The sequence below is a fragment of the Chlorocebus sabaeus genome, chromosome 8 (genome assembly GCF_047675955.1).
Source record: "Chlorocebus sabaeus isolate Y175 chromosome 8, mChlSab1.0.hap1, whole genome shotgun sequence".
NCBI classification, from domain to species: Eukaryota; Metazoa; Chordata; class Mammalia; order Primates; family Cercopithecidae; genus Chlorocebus; species Chlorocebus sabaeus.
The window spans coordinates 102,961,887-102,984,836 of NC_132911.1; the positions used below are offsets into that span (position 1 = coordinate 102,961,887).

Below are 22,950 nucleotides of genomic sequence, written 5' to 3' on the forward strand. Positions count from 1 at the left end.
AGGGACCTCTGGAGCAAAGGTTGTTGTAATATTCCTGCATTAGTGGAAATGACTAGGACCTTCTACCACCATTATTCAGGCATTGGCTCTGGGCTTCTCCATGAGGAGAATGCTCTTGGCTGAAAAGCTGAAGTCAACTTTATAAAAGCTAACAGCTGAAGACTGTCAACTAATCATGCTCCTTGTAGCCACGCAATGTGTTCGTAGTTGAAGGTGGGGGTGGACTTTGGTATGATACTAATTATTCATGGATTGATTGATTGATTGATTCAGTCAGTCAGTGTTAACAGTTTGACACTATGTGCTAGGGTTAGGACTGGGCATGGGTGATATGAACAAAACAGACATGTCCCTGTTCTCATGTAGAGCAAAGGTATGGAAGAAGAATTTTCTAAGCAAACCGAAAATCTGATATAAAGGACTTGTTATGGGCAAAACCTTGGCTTAAAGGAGAGATAGAAGGCCACTTTGGTTAGAGAATTCTGAGATTAAAAAAAAAGAGCGTGCAGGGAAACGAGGTCAGAGAGTTTAGTAGGTGTCATATTCTTAAGCCTTGCAAGCCACAGTAAGAATTTTGGATTTTGTTCAAATAGCATTGGGAGGTCGTTGGAGGGTTTTAACCAAAGGAGTGATACAATTTGACTTATGGTTTAGGAAGTTTGCTCCTGCTTACCTGTTTCCACATTCAGTAGGCATAATGCAAATATATATTCACTTCTCACTTAAGACACACAATGTTGTCACTTGGAGAATTCTTTCATATCACCAGTAATTGTGTAACATCTGCAGAAAACACACATTAATTACATTATTAGAGTTTATTTTTCCCATTTTCTGTGTTTCTGTAGTAACTCATTAACCAGTTATTTTACTTCTAAGTAACTATTACTGAATTGTAAGAGCCATATTAATTTTAGTTTTTAGTTGAGTAAATAGAGCTTATGATACATGTTTGTATTTTTTGCCTATTCTTAGCTCTGAAAAAAAGTAAATAAATGCTTGTGTAGGAATTTTATTTAGGCATTTTAAGGTCTTCATGTGAATATCTTGAGTCGTTAAAGTTTAGTGCCTCACTCTGTTATGCCCCGACCGTTCATTCCCCGAAGAAGACCACCAGAGTCCAGAGTCAAAGCTAAGCAGCAAGGATCTTTATTACAGGTTCGAACCTGGAACTCTCACTCACTCGTGAAACGAGACAGGCAGGAGAGTTCCCCCCCTGAGCTCCGAACAGCATTATATAGTCTAAGAAAAGTGGGCATAGAATCATTATACAGATCAGATGTATGATTGGCTGGTATTTAAACAAGGCGATTTGGCTAGTTATGATTGGTTCCCGCCATTTTGAGTATTTCAGTTCAACATTTGAGACAGAAGAGCAACTTCTACACAAAGGCAGTTAATCACATTGCGTCAGGTTGCACAACCAGTTTATGGCAGCAGGGGTTTATCTTACTTAAACATGTCTTGTGACCTAACCCCCGGGAAGAAAAACAGGTACTTACAGAACTTTCGAAACCTCTGGTACGTACAGAGATAAGAAAGCAGAAGCAGGACAAAGGGTGTAACCATAGGGAGCAAGGGAGCAAGGGGGTAGGTAAGTCTTTGTGTTTTTGTGTCCTTTCAACTCGATCCATACGACTCTCTGTTGTAGTACAGGACATAGTTGAAAGCTCCCAGGTTTCCTGCACATAGCAGGGACCTGCACAGTGCTGCCTTCTAGAACTGCTTTTATTTTCCTTGAGGTCAGAAGTCCTCCTCCCACAGGAAGTTTTAGATCTCGTTCCCCTCCAAAATACTGACTTGCCTAATTGAAAGTTATTTTACTCATGTTGATTCTTATTTAAGACTTGTAATTGTGTATGAAAACTAGATTGCAGTTCTGAGAAATGTCTTCTCAATGCCCAAGTTTGAACCTTGGCCACACCATTTGTTAACCATATGATTTAGGGAAGTATCTTTACCTCTTTAAAAATCAGTTTCCTCCTCTGTAGAATGATGAACACTGGTAGTACTTGCCTTATAGGAGTATAGTGAGAAGTAAGTGAAATAATATAGAATGTCTGGTATACCGTGACTGTTCTATAAATGGAAATTGTTACAGTTTTACTGTTACTTTTAATGGGATTATTACTTTATTAGGGATACTAGAAATGCAGATTCAAGTTGGGCATTCATCTGAAATCTACTCTGGTTTCAGCTTTGGCCTTGGCCTTTGGGAAGTTGAATAGCAGAATTGTCACTTCAGTGTCATTTCTGGCATTCCTGAATTTGTGTGTGAAAATGCTTACCCTTATATTTAGTAGCCTAACATTACTTTGATAAATGAGGCATGTCATTTGGACTTTTTGTTAATGTTTCAGTGTTTATTTTTAATTACAGGTAAGCATTCTAAATGTAACAGACAATGAACATATGCTCATAGGCTTTATGTGTTAAAGTTCTGTCAATAAGTTAAAGTATAAATGTTTATCACCAGAGTAAAATACTATAATTGTCAATAATTGTAGAGCTGTTAGTTTCACATATAGAAATCATGATTTCACAAGTTCAATGATTAGGTCAGTAGATTGACAGTTAACACAAATACTAACCTAGTACTTTTTTTTTCTTGTTAACTGGATATATTTCTTTTTTTTTGTTTTCTTTGTCACAGAACACTATTTACAGTAGAGGAAACTGGTATTGCAGTCTGGTGGTATAATGGCTTGTTCACATAAACCAGTACATGTTCATCGTTTAGTACAGAAAGCCCTAATGGCACATACCCTATTAAAATTTAGGGCATCTCCAATATTCTCTCTCTGTTTTTCTTTGTCATCTTTTCTTTCCTTTTTTTTTTTTTTAATAAGTGTTTTCAAGGTTTGTCTAAAAGAAGGCCATATAGGTTCTTGGCTAGCAGAAGATAATTCAGAACAGTTGTTGCACAGTTGGACGGTCACCTTCATTTTTTTTCCAACTCATTTTTATTAAAAAACTAAAAAAATGCTCCAACTATCAGTTTTACAAAATCTTTAAGGGAAACACAAGAGCAAAGGTGCTGAGGTAAAAAATACCTGAGGTAGGTTTTTCTGTGTGTTTTTCTCATTTAAAAAATCTGTAAATTTAATGCCCTGGGCCAACAACCTTGTATAAATTGCTACTTTCCTCCACATTTTTTTTTTTTTAAGAAAGAATGTATTTTGCTCCATACTGATGGCTTATACAACAAAATGCAAAAAGACAAAATACGTTCTTTCATTATGGAATTTTTTTCTTTGTTTGGTTAATTGGTTGGTTTGATGGGTTCCTGTTTTCCTCTTCCAAAATGCTAGGACAAGTACTATTGACTCTTGTTCTTTTGAGTAACCATGTATAAGTTGAGGCTGATTTGTGTGTTTCGCTTTTGTTGCTTTTGTGTGATGGGATACTCAGAGCACCGCTTTCCTGCGGGGGGTGTGGGGGGTGCGTAGATAGGGGATTGAGATGAAGGGATGAGGGAATTCAAAAGAATGGAGATGGAGAAGTAGGGGAGGGGAGGGTGGGGAGAGATAAACAGAGAGAGAGAGAGAATTATATAGCAGTATGCAAAAAACCAGTTGAAAACCTGTGAAGCAAAGAGAAATGGATGTATAAGCTAGACAGGCATAAGGAGTGACACAGTTTCCTCTTCAAGGAGATGGTATCCCTCCTGTTGACATACACAGATGATGCAGAACTGCTGTGAGTGTCCTTCTGACGAGATTTCCCCCTGGGTGAATTTTGTGTAGGTGGCCTCTAAGCTCTTCTGTACACCGTGAACCTCCCAAAGAAAGACTATAAAGTCTAGAAAAGCCTGCTTTCTCTTTAAAAAGAAAAAAAAATTAGTAGTTGATTAAAAATTGGAATTAGTTATTTAATATATTATTTCTCAAATATATTACCGCTGCAGGCACCCTGTGTAACCCACAGGCCACATATCTTAATGTCCCCTACTAATATGTACACACATACAGAGATTTGCCACAAAAAAGGGTGTGCATTTTGTTTGGCTTTGAAGTTCACCTATGTTACTTCAACCAAAAGGGATAGCGTTGTGGGAGTTAAGGAGAGATCTGAGTGGATGGTGAAGTGGATTGCTGAAGCCTGCAGAAGCCCTGGGAGGCAGGAGGCAGGGCCTGGAGGTTCTGGCAAACCTGGCTGACCTTCCCCACCCCTTCTTGGCCCCTGGGATTCTCAGGGCCTCTACAGAGTCCCCAGCCCCCTTCGCAGACTTCCCATTCCTCAGATGGTCTTCACTTTGCTCCGTATCTGGCTGGCTGTGTTTGGTCTCATTTTGTCAGGTGTTGGAAGGCCTCCATTCATCTATTGTTTTGCTGGTGCCTGTGGGAGGCCTTACTTGCTGCGCTGTGAGGCGACTCCCTGAGGGTATTTCTACTCCTGCTGTTTCACCTGTTGTACGGTTTCCCTGATCTTGTGCTGTGCAGTCTGGCTAGCAAAGAAGTGCCCGATAATTCTGACGATCACTTCCTCATTTTCGTGAGGCAAAATGACTTCTGCACTGGTTAAGTTCTGTGGTTCATTCACGGTCTTGCTACCTTTGCCAGTCACCTGGCCAGCTGTGGAAGAGGGCACTCTGATAATGGGCTTCCAGCTTCACTTCTTTGGGGTTAAAGAAGTTTTCTTCTTTCAGTTTCCCGAAGATCCATCCCTGGGCCTTGATGGAGGCTCCGGCGAATCTTGCCAGCTGTTTGATGTGTGCCCCTTTCTTCCCCATGATGGTACCCACAGCCTAGATTAGGATGAAGAGATTCACAATCTCCTGCTTTGGAGAGTGATGATGCGGGAACAGGCCAAACTGGTGATGAGGGTACAGGCTGGAGAAGTATCCGGAGTGGGTATTAACAGCCAGCCTATCATTTTCAAAGGCCTCACGCAGTTTCTTCATAATCTCTCTCTCAGCACTGGCACAGGCCTCCACTGTGCCCTTCACGGTGATGGTTCTTTCTGGGTTGTATATGCTCAAATCCTGCAAGGAGGAGATTGTTATCTTGGTCCCTGTTTCGTGTTCAATTTTCTTCACATTTCTGCCTTTTTTTCCAATCAGTCTTCCAACCAGCCCATTGTCGGCCATGATTTTCAGAGGAATCTCTTCGGCTGGTTTGGTCTCATCTGCCTCTTTCTGCATGATTTCAAGAATTGTGTGGCTGTGACATGCTTCAGAAGTCCCCTCTGGGGTGGCATCAATGGTGACAGGCTTCTCTTCAGCTCCAGAGTTCTCTTTTCTGTAGATGTCTAGCCGGGACTGGGTCTACTTAGTGATGTTCATTATGGTCAAGCCCTCCTTTCCAATCATGGCACCAAAAAACTGGGTGGGATCTGCAGTGGGAAATCAGTCTGTCTGGCCTGAGAAGAGCCCCCAGGGCATGGCCTTGCTTCTGGGAAGAGTGGTCCCCACCCTGGGCTCACTGAGGGGGTGAAGGGGAGCTCACCTCTTCATCCAGTATATAGGAAATCTTGAAGGAGTAGTTCTCAAACTGATGCCCACTTAGCTTCTTCATGGCTATTTTGCTTCTTCTCTTGTTGCATATGTGACGTTGACATCAGCAGTTTCTGTGTCTGTGTTGACTTGTTCCACATTCTCCACTGTCCCGTATTGAGCCAAAAGTGCATCCAACACCTCCCACTGAAGGTGAGGAGGTATGTTTCAAATCTGAATTTTCCTGTTCCTTACCTTTTTAGAGACTGAGTAATCAACCATGATTTTCCCATGCAATTCCACTTTACCTTGGCCTTGCCGCCACCCCGCGCCCACTCCACAAGCCGGTTGGGAAGGGGCTCCTGCGAGGCCGGGTTCGGCCAGGCTGGGAGCAGAGTCTTGTGCTGGCTAGAGTTGGATAGTGCGCGTGCGCGAGTTCCTAGTACATTATTAACTTTATGAAAGTCTTTGTAATTTTTCTAAGTCAAAATGTTCATAAACATTTAAATAAAAATAACACATTAGTAGAGGTTGCATTGTATCCTGATTATTTGTATAATTTATAAAATTGTTTAATGTAATAATTGTTAAATTATTAAATTGTTTAATGTAATAAAACATTTAAACTATATACATTTTCTATTTAATTGCAACAAGTCTCCAAAAATAATGCCCTATTTGGGATTTATTCACATTTATAAGATTGAATTAAAGGGAGAAATAGAATGTTCCAGGAAGGAGAATAAAATGATTAATAGTATCCAAGAAAATAATCCTTGACTCAAATATAATAATGAAAAAATATGAAGAGTATGAAAAGAAGAAAGTGTTAGAGAAAAATTAGATCATCTAGAACACACCTTACTTTCTCAGTAATCCTAAAATAATAGACTTTTACAAGAGTGCTTTACAAACATTTCTGTGTAGATTTTTAATTAACGGATTGTTGATATAGAGGAAAGAAAATGTAGTAAGTTGCTAGAAGTATCAGCATCTTCAATGCTACCAAAAAAGTCTTGCTCCCACATCTATTTCAGCTGAAATTAAACACCTTCTTTGTCACTACAGATGTGTAGAGACTATAGTAATAATGTAGCAGCTGACAGCAGGTGAGAAATTGAGTACCATGCTGTCATATTAACAATCAACTCTTAATATGCTTAATAGAAACTTACCTTGAAAATTTATTTTAAATTAGATTCTACATTTATCTTTGTATTCCAAAAAGTCATTCTGTAATGATGATATTTGGCTTTTGCCACAGCTTAGTAGTGTGCTGTATTTTAACAATATGGAATGTAGTAAAATCTATACCTTTTCTTCTGTGTGCCTATCATATTTATTAATTTACCCAAATTATACAGAATGTTGGGTAAGTTTAGAGGAAAGTATTTTTAATAGCAAAATCCTGTGTTTTCAGCCTTAATTTTTTTAGAGGCTAGTTTCTATTTTAACTAATAATTTAGTAGGCTGCATATTATATATAAAATTTAAACAAGTTTTTATGTTTCAACATAGAGGAATTGCCAATTATTTTCTTCTTAACTAAGTGATGCATTACGTTAAATCCACTGAAGTACTTTTCAACATAATTTACACAAATAAGTACTACCATATAAAAAATTTCCACCTGTAATCCCAGTACTTTGGGAGGCCGAGGCGGGCAGATCATGAAGTCAGGAGATCGAGACCATCCTGGCTAACATGGTGAAACCCCGTCCCTACTAGAAATACAAAAATATTAGCCGGGCGTGGTGGCAGGCACCTGTAGTCCCAGCTACTTGGAAGGCTGAGGCAGGAGAATGGCGTGAACCCGAGATGCGGAGCTTGCAGTGAGCTGAGATGCACCACTGCACTCCAGCCTGGGCAACAGAGCGAGGAGACTCCGTCTCAAAAAAAAAAATTTTTTTTTCAGTGTTATTTCATTTTCCTTCAGTTCTTTCATGAGATAGTTATTAGAACCACTTACTGTGAATTAGAGATAATAGAGACATAAAACAAAAATGTGCTTTTTTCCCCTCTACAGTAGAAAACAATGGTAACCACTTATTTATTTCATTGTCAATCAATGAAAATAGAATAGTGTCTACTGGAGATGGGTGTGGAGATCTTAAAGTTTAAAAACAGCTGCATAATATCCAAATAAGTAATATAGGATGTATTGTAACAATGCAAGAACTGGTTTGATTTAATTAACTGTGGTTTAATATGTTGTGCATCTCACTCATGGCAAACCATGGTGGCATTTACTGGCTGATGCTTCAAAGCACTACTGTTTTCCATCTACTGTCATTGGTCAGTTGTGTTGTAGAGGCATTATATAAGGTCTGGAAAACAGTTCTGAAGGATTTTGCTTTAATGATAGGTGTAACATCTAGTCCATTTGTTGATGTCATTTTTTTTTTTTTTTTTTTTTTAAGAATCTTGCTCTGCTGCCCAGGCTGGAGTGCAGTGGCACGATCTTGGCTCACTGCAACCTCAGATTCCTAGGTTCAAGTGGTTCTCCTGCCCCTGCCTCAGTCTCCTGAGTAGCTGGGATTACAGGTGTGTGTCACCACACCTGGCTAATTCTTGTATTTTTAGTAGAGACAGTGTTTGGCCATATTGGCCAGGTTGGTCTTGAACTCCTGGCCTCAAGTGATCCACCTGCCTTGGCTTCCCAAAGTGCTAGGATTATAGGCATGAACCACCGTGCCTGACTTGCTGATATTAATTTGATGTAATCTCTAAACTCTGTTCTTAATGACTTTAAAGTTTGAAACTGTAATGGTTTTACCAAGTAGCTTTTAAATGATGTTTCCTGAAGCAGAGAACAGATAAATTTGAATGATATGTTTCCAACTACAGACAGCAGTGATCTTCATGTCCTATTACATTCACCCTATAAAATCACCTGGATGTTTTTAAAAAGGCAAGTGGAGAATGGAGAAAAAAGGGGCATTGCTCATGTGATATGTATAGTGTTCTGAGATTTCTTACATTTGATAATGCTATGGTAGTTATCTTAGATATAAAGTAGTTTCAAAAATTCCAGTTCTGTAACCACATCTGATATGGTTTAGCAGTGTCCCCACCCAGATCTCATCTTGAATTCCCACGTGTCGTGGGAGGGACCTGGTGGAAAGTCTTTCCTATGCTGTTCTCATGATAGTGAGTAAGTCTTACAAGATCTGATGGTTTTAAAAAGAGGTGTTCCCCTTCACAAGCTCTCATTTTTTACCTGCCACCGTCCATGTAAGATGTTACTTGCTCCTCCTTGCCTTCCCCCATGATTGTGAGGCTTCCCAAGGCACATGGAACTGTAAGTCCAATTGAACTTCTTTCTTTTGTAAATTGCTCAGTCTTTATCAGCAGTGTGAAAATGGAATAATACAACACCTTAACTTTTGAAGTAAATGAGATGCCTGATGGTATTTTCCCCCAAGTATTTTGTGTTTGCTTTTAGAGGTACTTTTTGGATTACTTGATTAAAAATGTAAAAATTGCTATAAAAATAGAGGATTATATCTCTTTAACATATTATCACTGTTATCTTTCAATACATTGACAATGCAAGGGTAATAATTGAGGGTTTTTGTCAAAATATTGGGGTAAGCAACCAGGCTAATGTAAAGTGGAGGCAAGGAAAATGTTTCAGTGAAAAGGAAAACAGGCCATGTAAATACATTGTCAGTGAAAAATAAGAAATGAATAAATAAATATTTAATAACATTAATGACTGAAACAGAAAAAGTCACTAATGTTTTTGAATAATAGGCTATACCACAGGGATATAGAATTAGTTGAGAGGGTGGAACAGGAACCACCTGTTCCCGCAAAATTATTGAAATAATGTAAAATAAATTTTAAAAAATTCATACAAAAAAAGAAAGTATTTGTTACCTGACCTGCATTATGCATTTTTTTTTTTTTTTTAAATTAAGAATGGCAAACTCCTTCTGAAACTCTTGATGGCCTTCATTTCTTCAATTTCAGGTCTTGCTGCTCTCATCCCTACTTCCTATAGGCAGTACTACCAGTAAGCTTCTGTAATAGGCCTCTAGGCAGTCCCAGTTCCTTCCTTAGGTTTATAGGTCATGCTTTTCCATTGCCTGGAGTACTTCAATTTACTCTACCCTCACCCTCTTTTCTGGTTTACTTTTCTTTATCCTTGAATATTAATTCTATAGACCAGGATAGGGGTACCTTTATAATTTCAAAGTGCCCTATACTTCCACTGTCATAGTACGTATATTAATTGTACATTTCTCTAAGTTAGTGTAAGAGTTTGTGGGGGGGGTGTGTGTGTGTGTGTGAAAAGACAGTATCTTTAGTTAATAAGCACAAAATAAATATGTTTTGAATGAGAAGATTCTGGTTCTAGTATTTACTATTTTTAGATTTAGGAAACATTTATTAAATATTTAAATATTACTTCTTAGTCCACCCTGGGGCAGGGGTTTAGGGGAAAACTAATGGACACGGGGCAAGCTTAGGTGAAGGATGGTGCTTGAGCTCAGCTGTGTAGGATGAGTTAATCTGGACTGAGTTGCTGATAAAAATAGTATAAATTTTGGTAAGAACTTTTCCTCCAGTGTATTTTGGCATTGCTTTGTAGAATAAAAAATAAGTTAAAGGATGTTAGACTATAATAAAATTTATATTGAAAAAAACTTATGAGAAATTAACTTTATATGAAAATTCTAAAAAAGTCTGAAATGTACAGATGCTTAATATTAATACAGTTATTGGCTAGTTTATCTTATTTCAATTCATAATAAAAAAGCTAAAACAATTGTTTTTAAGCACTAACAGAATAACTGGGTCTTGGAAAATAAGTAGTATTATATGCAAAACGTGTAATATGACAACTGGTGGCATTTTGCTTCCCTATAATTATTATCTAGTGAATGATAAGACTAGATTATCATTCTAGTGATATATCTAAAAATAAATTTCTTATTTATTTATATGTTATATGGTAAAACTTATATTTCGAATCTTACAAGGGAAAGGAAAAACATCTTTTCCCCCTCTCCAAAAATCTACTGAGAGAGGAGGGTATTTATTTGGCTTACCTGAATTACATGAGACAATATCTCAGACTTTCACCTGAGTAAGAATCACTTTGGTTCATGCTAAAATGCAGGTTCTTAGGCCAGTCCTGTTTTTGTTGGTGAGGCCCTTACATTTGACCTTTAATGAACATCTCAATGTTATCACATTCCAATGTGATAACAAATTGGAAAATAATGTGTATGTCAGTAATATGTAATTCAGATACTAACAACTGACCCTTATTCTCCTGGCCATTGAGTGGTGTGACTGACACATTCTATGTAAATCTGAGGTTCTCAACAGGTTATATCCAATTCTGTCATAAATTTAGAGTAATCTTAAGTACATTAAATTAAATGTTGCTTATTGAATGCATGACATTTCACCTAGAATTCACAAAATCAGTCAGATTACTTTCTTCTTATCATCAAGTACCCTACTTTGCTGAGCAAACTGTGTTACATGTGGTTTTGTTTATTACAGTCTGTGCAAAAAGAAACATCAACAATATTACTATCATATCACTTTGGTATTTCTGGTATTCCACTAATGCCTCATTTGTAATAGTTAGGTATATCTTTATCTTTCTAGTAAACTGGTTTTTAAAGAATAGACAATTTTAAAAATGTTGAAATATAGTATATATCCCTAACTGACTTTGTAGGGGATAACTTTCTTTTTAATCTTGGTTATTTCTTGATTATATGCTGCTTATAAAAAATACAAAGCTTAGACATTTACTTTGTTTTTTACCTTTTACAATTTTTGTTAAAGTAATACATATTCACTTTAATATGTGAAACAGTGCATTAATATGCACAGAAATATTTTTAAAAAGCTAATATCCTTTCCATCCCTTTTTTTCCCACCTTACTTTCTTTATGCTGATACAAACATAAACACATGTATAGGTTTGTGTTGAGTATGTATTTTAATGTGATTATTTGCATATTTTGGAACTTGCTTTTTAAAAACACCATGTTGTTGTTGTTGTTCCAGCATAACTGTATAATTATAACTTATTCTTCTTAATAGCTGTGTACTATTCCATATGTGTAAGAGAGTATCATTATTTCTTCGGTAATTCTCCTGTTTATGAACATTTAAGACCCTTTTTCGTTACTACTCATAATGGTGTAACAGATAACTTTGCTTATAGATCTCTATGCATTCATTTTCTTTCTGTTTTATTAAAGATGCAGGATTGTGGGTCAAAAATAATGTGTATTTCAGTTTAATGAATTTCCTTTATAAAATAAATAACATTTTATATACTTGTTATAAAAATAGACTATAGAATATGGAAAACACATAGAATGAAATAAAAAGCATATATAAATCTACCATCAAAACACAATCAATGTGCTAACAAATTGGAAGTTACTTTTTCAATTGTTTGTAATTATTTGCTTCTTTACAATTCATTACATCAATTGTGTTGTAATCCTGTAAGGTTTATTTTTACCACAAGGAAGATTTCACAGAGCAATTTCAAATTCTGAATTTTTAACTTTTTTTTTTTTTTTTGAGACAGGTTCTTGCTCTGTCACCCAGACTGGAGTGTAGTGGTGTGGTCACAGCTCACTGCAGCTTCAATCTCCAGGGCTCAAGTGCTGCTACCTCCTCAGCCTCTTAAGTAACTGGGACTACAGGTGCATGCCACCTCACCTAGCTAATTAAAAAAATTTTGTTTTTGTGGAGATGGGATCTCACTGTGTTGTTTAGGCCAGTCCAAACTCCTGGGCTCAAACGATCCTCCCACCTCAGACTCCCAAAGTGCAGGTATTTCAGGTGTGAGCCACAGTGCCAGGCCTAAGTTTTTTTTTTTTAAGGCCCAAGTAGTTTTTTTTTAAGGTCCGTAAGTTTTAACTATAGATTTGTCTTTGTTGTTCCTACTTCTTTCACTTAAAGAGAACAGCTGAGAACTTCCAATGAAATTTGTAATATAATCTAAAAAGTGGAATATTGATAAAGGAAGAAAAAATAGCCCTGAAATAGAACTGTGCAAGCTTGAGTACTAGGTGTGGCATCTACCTGATTAGACATGGGATTTTGGTTAAGTTACTTGACGTCAGAACCTCAGTTTCCTCCAATATTTCCAAATTCAGGTAACAATGACTTACATTTTAAGATAGTTATTTGCAGTTGAAGAAAAAGAAGCAAAAATATTAAATAGTATGTTGTTACTTAACTTGATTCTGTCTTAGAACCAAAAATGTCAAAGTTTTCCAAACTCAGTATCAGAAAGTTTCTTTTTGCCTCCTTGCAGTCCATCCTGATCATCATCCCCATAGGCAGTTCTTATTCTAATTTCTGTCATCATAGGCTCAGTTTTCTGATTCTTGAAGTTCATGTAAGTGGAACTATACAATATATACTCTTGTATCTGGTTTCTTTCAACAGAATGTTTATGTGGTTTATTGATGTTTTATGAATATAACATATTTCTATGCTGTGCAGTATTATGCTATGTAAAATTAGTAAACTATTCTAATTCTAAACTAATGTTATTAGTAAAATTAGTAAACTATTCCACTAAGTAGGATAGATTAATAGGCTCTAAGTGAAAAACAAGTATTCTTTTAGCACCACTTTACCTTTCTTTTTTAGAGAAGGATGTTTGTATTCATGTATGTGTGTGCATGTATATATGTTACTGATAGATGGATATATAGGTAGGTGAATAGGTAGAGTGGTAGTTTTGGTTTGAAAAATTGAGACGAATTCATATAAAACAACTATGAGTTATTACGTCTTGGGAAAATGGAGCATGTGAGACCCACCTTTTATATACTTTTAAAAACTCATGTAATTATGAGTTTTGCCTTTTATGTTTTGTGTCTTTCAGATGAGGGGAGGAGGAGCTATACCCCCTACCAAATAAATAAAAGCTTTTAAAATTACTTTTTTCTTTCTGCTCTGTTCCTTATTTCTACTGTCTCTCCAATTTTTTTTTCTAATTGTATGGGGAAATGTAGCCTTTAATTTAGCTCTTAACATTACAAGAGTTGCTCTTAACCTCCCATAAACAAGATTATTATGCCCATTATGGTTTTGGAGTGTGTGTGTGTAGTAGCTGGCTATTTCTGTCTATGATAATTTACCCTGTTCCCCCCATAACCTCCACTCCCAATGCATTTCCTTGAAGAGATCTTTTGAAAGTCCTGGTAGTTATTTACTAAATATAGTACTTTAAAGCAACGAGATAGTATTCATTTAAGTAAGTGACAAATTTTTCAATATTTGGGGGTTAATATTTTAAACTCCCAAAATAAAGATTGATCCTTTTTGGCAATTTAGCCAAACCTTCAATATTTGATTGTTTAAAGATAGATTTAGTTTCTGATGAGTGAGGGAAACGAATCTGAAAAAAATGATATACTTTGCTGTACTTTTGTCATCATAGTTTATAATCAAATCCTTGGAAACTAATAGCATTAGTAAACAACAAAAATAATTATAAAATTAAAATACTGAATCATTAACCGATTGTTAGCAAACAATAGAAAATATTGGGGTTTTAAAAAAATGATACTGTTTACTATACTGAGGTAGTCAGCCTCAAAAGATGGCTATGAATCAGGCCTCCTAGTATTTATGCTCTTCTATTGGCCTTTCCCCTTAAATGTGGGCTGGCCCTGTGACTTGCTTTTGATTTGCTTGTGGTGAAAGTGATACTGTTTGACTTCTGAGGACAGGTTATAAGGAGCCTTGCATTTTCCGTGCGAGTCACCTGGCATATGTGCTCTGGGAGAAGCCAGCCACCATATGTGAAGGCCAGTATCCCTGAAACTGCTATGTTGTGAGGACGCCTAAGCTAGTCACACAGAGAGGCTAATTGTAAGGAAGGAGAGAGAAAAATGCTTCTCTGACTCTCAGCTGTTGCAGTTATTCCAGCTAAGTTATCAGACATATGAGTGACAAAACCATCTTGGATCTCCAGCTCGATTGAAACTTCAGATGATTCCAGCCCAAGCCACCATCTGATTGCAGCTACATGAGTGAGACCAAACCAAGAACCACTCAGATAAGTCTAGAAAATTCCACAGAACTGTAAGAGAGAAATAATAGATTCTTGTTTTTAAACCTTAGTTTTCAGGATTTCCATAGCAACAAATAACCAGAACAGGTATTTTTAATTAAAATTTGTCTTAAATATATTTTATCATGGAAAGGACCAAGATATTCTAGTCATCCTCAGCATTTCACTCTTTTGTAGATGACAGTATTTTGAGCCAAGGGATATGATTTAAATAATTGACACAGAATTGCAGATAAAGAGAGGTTCTGGGGTTAAGAATCAGTTCAGCCAGAACCAATCTGAAGCATCTAAGGCTACTAGAAAGCTTTAAGGAGCCATGAATCATACTTCGGGACCCAACAGTAATGAGGGGGTTCAGGTTGAATCCAAGCATTTTCTGTTTATAGTTAAACAGAACAATATAATAAGATACACAATAATTTACTTTAAAGAAATTAAATAAGTATAAAGCTTTCACTCCTTCCTCCTCATTTACTTTATTTCCTACTTTAGATGGTATTTTGGTAGCTCAGTTAAAATAATACTTAATAAAGTTAGGCTTCATGTAAAGGAGTGGGATTTGTATCAGATTAATGTGACTTCTAAGTCCCTTTATGCATTCCAGATAAGAGGAAATGTGAATCCCCTAATGCCAGAGACTGCTGTTTTTTGATTACTAACTCTTTGACCTCAAAGTTCACTGAAGATTAGTATATTAGGCATAGTGCATTCAGCTCATTTTCTAAGTTATCTTTATGTTTTGTCAACTGCCAGGTGGACTCTGGGCATTTTTTGGGGAAATGTGGTTAAGGCAGCCATAATTAGCAACTGCTTGGAATACTTACCAGGTATTTTAAAGAATATTAATAAGACCTCATTTAATTTGGTTGGCAGCTCTTAGATGATTTCTACAGTGATCATGATCATGTCTTACATTTTTATATATTACCTAGCCATTTAATAATGTACTTGAGAACTAAATATTTTAATAGTATTTCCTTACAGTCTGATACAGCGTGCAATGTTAGGTAGTTAAATATTGTCTAATACATAATTTTGAGCTCAATTAGCTTGAAATGGCAAGTTCATCTAAAGTACATATGAATAAAAGGGATTATAAGTATAGTGAAGTGTAACACAGAACTGGTAAATATTTTAAATATATGTACTCATTATGATTTGTAAATATTATAGCCAAAGCATGCAGTTGCAACAACTTCCAAAAATTAAAAACTATTTGAAAACTCTTTTTACATTTTACACTTAATAAACTAATTTGTACATAAACCACATTATTATTTATATTTAAAACTAAAAAAATTCACTTTCTCCAGCTATTCTAACAAGAACTTAATAAGTAGGCATTGCTTTTAAAATGACACAATCTACCAGCTATTTGGTAAAACTAGCATAATCATAAATTTCCCATCCATGCTTTTTCCAAAAATACTAACCCATATTGTTCTCTCTGGACCTGTTGTAGGGATGACTAATCCAACTGCTGAGGTCTCCCTTTATGTGTTTGATGGAACACTTGGCTTGCTGGACTACAGCTGTGTGTTTATGTGCAGTGCACACCTGCAGGGGCCTGACAAATAGCTGTAGTATGCAGAGGATACAAAATTACCCTGGCAGTGCTGCAAATAAGGAAGTTTCTGTTTTGAAGTCCATATGTGTGTGTGCTTGAGATGCCAGCTGGTGTATTTATGTTGCATGCACAGATGTAAAACTGCCAACTGATTTTATACCAAATAAAGTCTAATCTTTTTATACGTACTTTGTGTCAAAGTTATGAAGTGGTATGTAAGAATATTCTCATGACTTAGCTCTTTTAAAATAAAAACTGCTATTAAAAATATGAACTCATAATATCATTAGGAAAGAGAGGAAAAAGTGATAGAGATGGTATTTCTTAACTCTTATCCTGTGTATAATAATGTTGTTATTACTATATCATTAGATAAGTAAAGTTTTGATGTATTATAATCATGAATGATATATATTCTCTTTTGTGGCTAGAGTCAGTCAGGTCTTTATGAAATCCCAATTTATGAACACTGAAATGTGAAAGACAAATTTATATAATTACTTGACTTGAAGGCTTTGGCTATTCTATTTTTCAAGTACATTTGATTTTAACAAGTTGAAAGGATGGTGCATTTTTTGCCATTTTTAGAATGTATTTAAATTTGTTCTGAAAGAAATATTAGTGTTTATAAATACCAGGGATAATATTTCCCAAGTCTATGGAAATTTTAAAACCAATATAAAAATAGTGGAAAAGCCAGTTATTCAAAAGAACCTTTGAAAGAAGCAATTGTTTTTGTTTCTTTTAATATGTCTTCTCTAACTAAATGAAGAAATATATTTTATTGACTGTGTCCGTCCCAAACAAGGATAATGATTTGATTATTAGATAATTGATCTTCAAATTAATATTTGCAAATGAGATACTTTATATGTTACTTAAGTGTAAATGTAGATTAGAGTGGAAGCTTTTTTTAAAAATTAGTGTTGGTTATATTCATTTTCTCTAAGAACTATCATTGCTTATGAAGCAGTAATTTTTTCCCTATATAATTGGTTTCTTTGTTTTCTTTTTCTTTCTTTCTTTTTTTTGGGAGATGGAGTCTCGCTGTTGTCAGCCCGGGCTGGAGTGCAATGGCGCGGTCTTGGCTCACTGCAACCTTTGCTGCCTGGGTTCCAGCAATTCTCCTGCCTCAGCCTCCCGAGTAGCTGAGATTACAGGCGTCTGCCACCATGGCCAGCTAATATTTGTACTTTTTTTTTAGTAGAGGCGGGGTTTCACCATGTTGGCCAGGCTGGTCTCAAACTCCTGACCTCAGGTGATCCACCCACCTCGACCTCCCAAAGTGCTGGGATTACAGGCATGAGCCACCATGCCCGGCCCATATATGATTGGTTTCTAATATTAATGGATATGTTTCAGTTGAATCATTTTTAAGAGGATTGACTTTTACTGTATTTGAAATATATGTACAAATTAAGAATTTTTAGACATTGCTCAACAATAACTGTTATCAGAATTTGTTTTTGTTTTATTTATAACCTCTTTATTGTTTTGTATCATTTTATATGTATAGGTTTATAAGTATTTGCGAATGGAGGAAAGTAGTTCAAGTGCTTTTCAAAATCATGTTAACTTTCTTAGAAAATTTTAATGGTACTGTAAAAATATGTTGTCGTATATAATCTTGTATTCAGTTTTGCATTTGAAACACACTGAATTTGTCTTTCACATAAGTATATCTAGATATATTGATTCTTCTGATATTAATGTAAGTTATAATTGAGTTCTGATTTTTTACTTATAGAATTGCCTTATCATAGTTCCTTATTTGACTATATTTTACTGACATTTTGTATACTTTCCTAATTATTATTTTTAGTGATAGTGTCAAACTTGTAAATAGTTTGTAATGCCTTTAAAAACTTACATAGTGTTTAATAGGCATGATTCCTTTTTCTTCAGTGGTAGGCATGATGCCTTTTTTTGTCATAAAGGGATGTATATGTGCTATTTTTTCTAGCATAATTTTACTTGAACTTTCACTATAATTAAATTTCAGCAAATGCGGGAAAGGCCTGAGCTTTTAGCATTGTCCCTTAGCCTTAAAGTCTAAATTTTGACTAAATCAGGCATCTTAATTCATGAAGAACGTTTGATTTGGAATAAGTTTTATATAATGAGACAGAAAGATAGACGAGAAACCACATCTCCCAATGGTTGACCTGAGGGACAAGATGTTTTTGACAAAATATACAATTACTTGTATGATAAAAAGTGCATGAAGAAACCAAGTACATCAATTTCCCAAATGAAAGGTAGTATGGTATAGTTGAATTAACTCTTGATCAGGAGACATACAAAATTCTAGCCCTGTAACACACAGTTGTATGTTATTAGACTAGTTTCCTGGAGCTTTAGTTTAGTTTAATTTTTCTGCCAGAGAAAGGGAATAGTAATTCTGATTAATATTGATGTGAGTATTAATAATAAGATAATGGACATAAAGCTGTTCTGTGGTCAGGGTGTGGAGCATGTAGTAGATGTTCAATAATAGTTGACTTTTTTTTTTTTTTAAAGCAGTAGTAGTAACAGTTTGAAAAAGTTCATTACATAGGAAATATACATGTAAAGTTAACTCAGAAAAGGATAGACATAAGAAAGCTTCACTGATGCCTTACGTTTTTTCCTGAAAATATATTTTAAAGAAAGGACCAAACCTCAAATTTTTACAGCTAAAAGAATCTTTTATTACTTATTTGAGAGATTATGTTCAATACATTGCTTGGTTATTTAGTGCTAGGGCCAACTGCCTTTAGTAGGATATCACTTCAAACACTGCTGCCGCCACTGCAGGTTGCAAGCACATGATTGAAGGCTTCTAGTTCTCAGCTCATGCCCAGATGTCTTTCAATAACTATAGCCAGTAATTTCTTCAAATTGCTCACTTTATCAGCAGCACATGTCATCAATCCTGAAGTGGTTGGTCAAGTCAACTGCAGAATCTTTAGCTTATAGACACAGCTGCAAACAGGTGAACAGGCAGAAAGTAATTTGTGCAGCTTGGTGGCTGTCAGACGAAAGACAGACAATCTGTGTTTAAAACAGATTGCAGGCCCTGTATGGGCCAGACAAAAGGGATTTCTCCAACTGCAAATAATTCTAAGGTTAACATATTTTCCTTTCTGCCATTAGGTGATTTGTTAAAATTGGAAACAATGAACATTATAAATCTACACAGAAACTGGAGACAAGATGAAAGAGAAAATCAGATCACTAAATAGGTTTACATTTGTCTTTCCAAAGGAGTATAACTGGCATTCATATAAGCTGTTTTCTCACAAATTAAGCCAAGTTATAAAATAATTCTTTGAAACTTACAAGATTATTAATATTTCAAGTTGCATTAAGAATTACTGGTATTAAAAAAGCAATGAACCTTGAACAGTCCAGTTTTTATAAGTAGTTTTTAGAGTTGTTAATTTGTAGATGTTGGAATTTGCTTCTTTAAAAATATTATTTAGTATTTTTCTTGCAGCTTTATTAAGTAGATTTTAAAACTAGCATATGCTAGATATAACACACTTTTCAGCACATGAAATCTACCATGGTTACAGAACAAAAATTCATATGGAGAAAAATATTCTGAGGACCTATGCATTTAAAAAAGTTATCCTCACATTTTTTCCTTTGGAGTTATTTAGATCAGAATCTGAAAGATACCTGAATCTATCTGTAAAACAGTTATATTTTAGAAGATAGTTCTACAATAACACTAAGATTTTGTCCATAAATCTCAAAATGATAAACTTATGAGAGTCTGAATCAGCAAAGTTATTTCTCAACAGTATTGGTCCATATAAGTGCCTACTCATTAAACTAAACAGGAAGAAGGACTATACTACATTAGCTAAATGAGTATCTCATGACAGAAGACTACTGAAGAAGATAGACACACTATCTTTAAGACATACTATCTTAAATATCTAAAAAAGTTTAGATATTTAAAATATGTGTACATGTGTAGTGCATGGATGCATGTGTTTGTAGGGAGGAACACATGAGAAATAATTGAGTAGTCCTTCTTTGTTTTCTACCAGAGCTTATGTCTATGATATAAAGAACCGTAAGTGAATGTTACTGATTTATTCTCTCTTATTTTTGGCTCTCTTGTGCTTTCTCTCTTGTTTCACAATCAATTTAGTATTGTAATTGTTTTTAATAGGTAATGATCTGTGTAACGTAGTGTTTCAGAACACAGTCCTCAGTGTCAAATTGTATTTAAGTTCCAGTTTGATAATACTGTGTGATTTTTGAACAAGTTACTTAACCTACCAAATCCTTCGTTTTTCAGTGGTGATAGTGGCTATTTATTAAGTTAGGTTGTTTTGTGGTATTAAAAACTCATATAAAGTATTGTGCCTTGTGCCTTGTACTTATTTAAAGCTTCAATAAACTTTAGGCATTTTCTGCTAGAATCCAAACATCCTGAGGAAAGGGAATATTTTGGTCTTGCTCCTAGCTGCTTCCTAAGCATTTATTACCATGATTTGAACCTCTAAGAACTCAGAAGTAATCTGAATGAACTTGTCAATAGTTCTGTAATTAGAGTCCACTGTGCTGATTTCCTTTAGTCATAATATTCCTTTCTTGCCAAATGCCTTGACCTTAAATATGACAACAATTCTTATTTATTTATTGAGACAGAGCCTTGCTCTGTCACCCAGGCTGCAGTGCAGTGGCGCGATCTTGGCTCACTGCGACCTCTGCCTTCTGGGTTCAAGCGATTCTCCTACCTCACCGTCAGTAATCCCAAGTAGCTGGGATTACAGGCACTCACTACTATGTCTGACTAATTTTTGTGTTGTTTTAGTACAGACAGGGTTTTGCCATGTTGGCCAGGCTGGCCTCAAAACTCCTGGCCTCATGTGATCCACCCACCTCAGCCTCCCAAAGTACTGGGATTACAGGTGTGAGCCACTGCGCCCCGACCTCATTTATTTTTTGGGTATAGACAAAGTGGTATGAATATTTTACTGTCTCTCATTTCAGTTTTTCTAACATTAGGAAATTGTTCTTGATTACAGCTGTTTGTCAAATACAGCTAGCTGTGGTGCCTCATGCTCACAGAATAATCTGGCATTAAAAATCAATTATATTTTACTGTTTTTTGTTTTGTTTTGTTTTTTGAGACTGGGTCTCACTTTCTCAACCAAGCCTTTTGGTCTCCAAACTTGCCCAACATGGTTCCACTCCATTCTTTGGCCAAAAATCAATGGGTTCAAGAACACAAGTTTTAACTCTAGGACTTAATTTTAGATTTCTCATATCAAAATCGCTTTGCCTCTAGAGCAGTAGTTAGAGCTTCCAATATATGCTGACTTTCAGGCCCTACACCATACCTATTGTTTTGAAATCTCTGAGGATGGGGCCTGGATGTCGATCTTTTAATAAAATCTCTTTGTGTCTATCTAATGTGGACCCATGGTTGAGAACAAGTGTTCTAGGACAGAGACTGGCAAGTTATGACCCATGGGCCAAATCCAGCCCATCAGCTGTTTTTGACTGGAATGCAGTATAACCATCATTATTTGGCTGGTTAGTTATTATCCATGGCTGTTTTGTGCTACAACAGCAGAGTTAAATAAATGCAACAGAGACTGTATGTCTTGCAAAGCCTAAAATATTTATTATTTAACCCTTCATAAAAAATGTTTGCTGGCCGGGCGCGGTGGCTCAAGCCTGTAATCCCAGCACTTTGGGAGGCTGAGATGGGCGGATCACGAGGTCAGGAGATCGAGACCATCCTGACTAACATGGTGAAACCCCATCTCTACTAAAAAAATACAAAAAACTAGCCGGGTGAGGTGGTGGGCACCTGTAGTCCCAGCTACTCGGGAGGCTGAGGCAGGAGAATGGCATAAACCTGGGAGTCAGAACTTGCAGTGAGCTGAGATCCGGCCACTGCACTACAGCCTGGGCGACAGAGCGAGACTCTGTCTCAAAAAAAAAAAAAGGGTTTGCAAACCCATTTTAGATTATGAGCTCTGATGCGGTGACTCACGCCTGTAATCACAGCACTGTGGGGGGCCAAGGCAGGTGGATCATGAGGTCAGGAGTTCGAGACCACCTTGGCCAACATGGTGAAACTCTGCCTCTACAAAAAATACAAAAATTAGCCGGGCGTGGTGGCACGCACCTATAATCCTAGCTACTCAGGAAGCTGAGGCAGGAGAATCACTTGAATCCGGGAGGTCGAGATCTCACCACTGCACTCTAGCCTTGGTGACAGAGTGAGACTCTTTGTCTCAAAAAAAAAAAAAAAAAAAAAGACAAACGAAAACGAAAAAAAAAGATTATGAGCTCTGATTATCAACAGTTTTGCACATATTTTGTGTTTGTTGCTACTTCAGGTAATCCATTGGTGAATTTAGCTAGATATTTTTGATTACCTTTTAATTTCTTGCCTAATAGTGAGCTGTTTGAGGGCAGGCTCCATATTTTATAGCTCTATAAAATCCTCAACCCCTAATATAGCTAATTTTGCATAGTTGGGTGTAAGTAAATGTTCATTAATTGACTCTAGTTATTGGCCTTCAGTTATTGCATGAGGGTGCTAGTAAGGGACAGTGTGGAGCTTTTGATTTGTGCATGTTCACAATGATTCAGTGGTATTTAGTGCATGTTCAGTTTTTTTTTTAACTCCTTCTATTAAAATAGACATTATTGTAATTTAGAATATTACCAAGTCATCATTGTATTATTACAGAAAATCCCTTAATTTTTTTTTCATTTCTGGAATAACCATCAACCTTCATTACTCATTGTTTGTACTTAATGTTTAGATCTAAGCTACAAAACAGCATACCATATTTTCATCATCATTACTGTTTTAAAAATTTGCCTTCATTCCTGTTTCAGGGAGTTTGG

At 36.0% G+C, this 22,950-nt stretch overlaps 1 protein-coding gene and 1 pseudogene across 8 annotated transcripts in view; one reads left to right on the forward strand and one right to left on the reverse strand.

Annotated features, from left to right (window-relative positions):
• The window catches only part of VPS13B (vacuolar protein sorting 13 homolog B), an 870,718-nt gene that overhangs the window by 201,971 nt on the left and 645,797 nt on the right, over positions 1 to 22,950 (forward strand). The window lies entirely within an intron of this gene.
• On the reverse strand, positions 344 to 14,057 carry LOC140712228 (insulin-like growth factor 2 mRNA-binding protein 2 pseudogene; annotated as a pseudogene).